The following is a 4,392-nucleotide window of genomic DNA, read 5'->3' on the forward strand; positions in this document are numbered from 1 at the left end:
ACAGACGCCCCAGCATACAACACTTCACACAGTTCACAAAGCTCTTCCCAAACCCAAAACAGACATCACATTAAACAGATACTCATGATCCACTCTATCAAAAGCCTTCTCTTGATCTAAAGAGACCAGTCCAAAGTTCACATTAGAACCTCTCGACAGATCCAACATGTCCCTAATCAAGAACAAGTTGTCCGTGATTGAGCGTCCCGGTACACAATATGTCTGGTCCTTGTGTATTATAGAGTCCAGATGGACTTCAGTCTGTTAGAGAGGACCTTGGCAAATATCTTATAGTCCGCACAGAGTAATGCACAGGCCTCCAGTTCTTAAGTTCACACAAGTCCCCTTTTTTGGGCAGGAGAGTCAGTGCGCCCGACGGCAGCTCATCGCAACTCTCCTACCTCGACGCATTCACGCAACACGCAAAGAAATCCTGTCCAATAGTTCCCCAGAATTTTTGTAAAACTCCACTGGAAGTCCATCGACCCCGGGTGCACGACCGGGGACATCTGGGTTACGGCCTCTGCCAGTTCATGTGACAACAGGAGAATGTCCATTTCATCCTCTGTGCCCGAGAGAGCTTAGGGAGTCCTGCGAACAAGACCTGAGCACACATGGATCACACATTTCTGCCCTATACAATTCAGTATAAAACTCCACAGTCCGCTCCGCATCTCCCCACCACAGAGGTCACCCGCCATCAGACAGCCGTAGACAATGCATACCCTTGGCTTCACTGCTCTGTCTTTCCAACCAAAGAAGAAGGAGCTGGAGCATCCATCTCCTTGAGCATGGAGAACCTAGCTCTTACAAGTGCTCCCTTTGCTTTAACCTGGAAAAAACTACCCAGGTCCTACGTAATTCGGCTAAGTTAGCCTGGAGGCCTACATTGCCTTGCCCCACCATCTCTACCTCCATCTCACTAATACACCGCTCTAGTTCCCCAATACTCCATGCCTCCTGAGGATGAGAGAGCTGTGTACTGTTGACAGAAAAGCCGAATTTACTTTCCCACATCCCACCATTGACTCAGAGACTCATACTCCTCTCTTCGCTGCCCCCATCTTTCCCAAAAATCTGGAAACCTGAGCAAAAAGTGGCATCTTGTAAGAGCTTTACATTGAACTTCCAATAAGATGCCTGCCGGGCCCTGGTGAAATAGACAGCCGAGCCATGGTTATGTGGTATCCGAAAACCCCACTGGGAGAATGGTAGCACCCAGCAGCCTATTGCTTGATCCTGGACATGTAAAACGATCAAGTCGAGCTGCACTCACCTAGCCCCAAAACCTTCACCCACGTATACTGTCTTGTGTTGGATGTTTAGTTCTCCAAACATCCACTAGGTCAAACTGATTAAAGATGTCTTAACACTCCACTGACACTGAATGAGGCTCTTCCCATTTCTGTCTTTTGTAAAATCCATTGTACAGCCAGTCACCTCCGATCACCAGCGTCTCTCAGGCGCTACTTGTGAGAGTTCCTGTCTAAGACTCCCAAATAGAACCCCTCTTTCTCTCCCTGTTTAGGCGCATACACATTTATAAAGACAAAACCCATGTTGTTAATCCTGCTTTAACAACAAGCAACCTGCCCTACACACCTCCTTTGAGGAGCAAATTTTTACAGCCAGACCCGGTGCAAAAAGGACTGCCACCCTGCACTAAGATTTGTCCCATGGCTCAACACACTTGCCCCTTTCACCAGAGCCCCCAATCAACTTCATCACCACATCACTATGCGTCTCCTGCAGAAAAAACCTGTACTTTCTTTTGTTTTACATATTCACCCAACACACTCCTCTTTCCCGCATCTCTGGCACATTTATATTAAGCGAGCCTACCCAAAGAGTCTCCATAAGAAGTGGGAGAAAAGCCAGCAGAGAAATAGACCAATAGGAAAGCTCAAAAAGCCCCAGTGTCAGTAAGAAATTAAACATTTAAACAGTGTCTGAAGGAAACCTTTACGCACTGTTGTGACCCACTTCCTCAACCTAAACCGTTTCTTGGGTGAAGGACACCATGCCCTCATTTCTCATAGCATGTTGTACTGATCTTACAAACTTTCTAGAATCAGGAAAAAAAGCCTCAAGATTAACTTTTTTCCCCTTAGTCTCATTCAGGAACCTTGTCAGTTCTCTCAACGTGTACTTAGACCCTCTGGTTGACTGGCTGTCAGCTCCGGGCCAATTGAAGAGGAGTCTGAAAAAATAACTCCTCATCCTCTTTCCTCAGACTCACTTTCCTCTCTTCTCTATCTCCCACCCTGACCACCTGCCCTTTCTCTCTGGTTAGGGCCTCACCAACGCAACAGGCAACATTTCCATGGTGCCTTTGTCACACCCTTTTTCCTTTTCCTCTTGACACCCTCCTCCTTCCCCCCTAATCTCTTACACTTCCCACTATACTCTCCTCATCCACTAGAATAACCTGACTAGACCCAGTATCATCTACACCACCCTCCATAGCATGACTCGCCCAGCATCATCTGCACCACCCTCCATAGCATGACTCGGCCCAGCATCATCTGCACCACCCTCCATAGCATGACTCGGCCCAGCATCATCTACACCACCTCCATAGCATGACTTGGCGCTCTGCTATACACCATCCATAGCCTGCTAGACCCAGCACCCTCTACACCACCTCCATAGCATACTAGGCCAGCCTCAGCTACCCCATCTCTAGCCTGACTAGACCCAGCCTGTGCTTCCCACCATCTCTAGCCTGACTAGACCCAGCCTCTGTTCTCCACCATCTCTAGCCTGACTAGACCCAGCCTCCACACCCTACCATCTCTAGCCTGACTAGGCCCAGCCATCTACACCACCATTCTAGATACTAGGCCCAGCCTTGCTGTCTGATTCCTTACCCCTGCATTTTGACCTCAGATTTCCCCATTTGCGCTTGTATCCTCACCTTGTCTACGGCCTTTATGTGGGCACGCAAGCTCTGTGCCCCAAATCCCACATTCAAAAACACCGTAGACTATCTGTGCTGGCAAACCTGCATAGAGCCCCTCCCCATGCTCACTTTAAAAATGCACATTAGCTGTTGCTCGTTGTTGTTTGCAGAACATAACACTTGCCTCCGGAACGAAACAACTGTTTTACGGCATCTGCCTGAAACCCTGCGAGCAGTACAACGGAAACGCGTAGTCAAACTTACCAAAAACGACTCGCTTTTCCTAATTTGATCATCCGTGATAAACGGAGGCAAATTTGCCACTACAACTCTTGTTGAAGGGTAGAGAGAGGTGAAATTGACACACACATCCCTTACAAATATTCCGCGAGCAATTTAGCTACCGACAAATTAGCCCTCTCAATGAACACACACAGCTTTGTTCATTCTAGACAGCGAATGTATAAACTAGCTCCTACCTGTTTCAGCCGACGCGTAGCAGAACCTCCTCCACCTTAACTCCGTCTCAGGACACACCTGAATCATGCTGTATAGACAGCGTCTCTCCTAGGATGAGAAGCATTGCGCACACTCACCTTCCAACCCAGGAAAGTTACTCTGTCCTCTTCCACCCTAACTTTGAAAAAAAAACTTTGGATACGCTCAAAAACAAATATTGCATTAACCTCCACCATAGAAAATAATGTTAAAGAAAAGAATCAAGAAAGGTTAGTTAGGATAGAGCTTTCCCACCAATCAGTACTCAAAAACACCCAGCATGCACCGAGAGAGAAGAGAGAGAGAGAGAGAAGAGAGAGAGAGAGAGAGAGAGACTTTTGATCTTTTCTTTATTGAAACATTCTATTTCATTAACACTCACCCCCCCTAAATAAAAAAACAAAAAATATCCTGTACTGCAGACATGTACATACTCACCTTTCATCTCCACATGATACAAACCACCATCACCATACAAAAACAATACCCTCCCTACAACCGTATATCAAAACATGCTCCCCAGCAATACAGACAGCCCCCACACACCTATCTCCTCAAACATCTCCACACATTTGATCAGTTTTATAGAAACTCAAACTCAACCCTAAGGTGCGCAAGAGACATCCATTAAACAGTAGTAAAGGTCTGTTATCCCCCACTTGACCCTTTTCTCCTGTTAGCCAATAGCTAATTTTGCCTGAGAATACAGAAAATTCAACTAAACACATTTTTCTTTCTCCTTACTCGATACTGATCCCATTATAAACATCCCAACAGCAAAAAACCACCCCAACCTGTACACAGACATTCCACAAGACATTAAGGCATTAACCTGTGCACACAGAAAACACATGAATCACAGTTTCTTTATTTGACAGAAAAGACCCCTGCCCAATTCCCGATCAAACCCGTGCCAACAGTATGTTAGTGCCAGGGCTCCATGAAGAACCCTCCCATGGAGGCCCCTGACCTCTTTGTACTGGGGTTTGTAG

This window comes from Salvelinus sp. IW2-2015, unplaced genomic scaffold (assembly GCF_002910315.2).
Source record: "Salvelinus sp. IW2-2015 unplaced genomic scaffold, ASM291031v2 Un_scaffold83, whole genome shotgun sequence".
NCBI classification, from domain to species: domain Eukaryota; kingdom Metazoa; phylum Chordata; class Actinopteri; order Salmoniformes; family Salmonidae; genus Salvelinus; species Salvelinus sp. IW2-2015.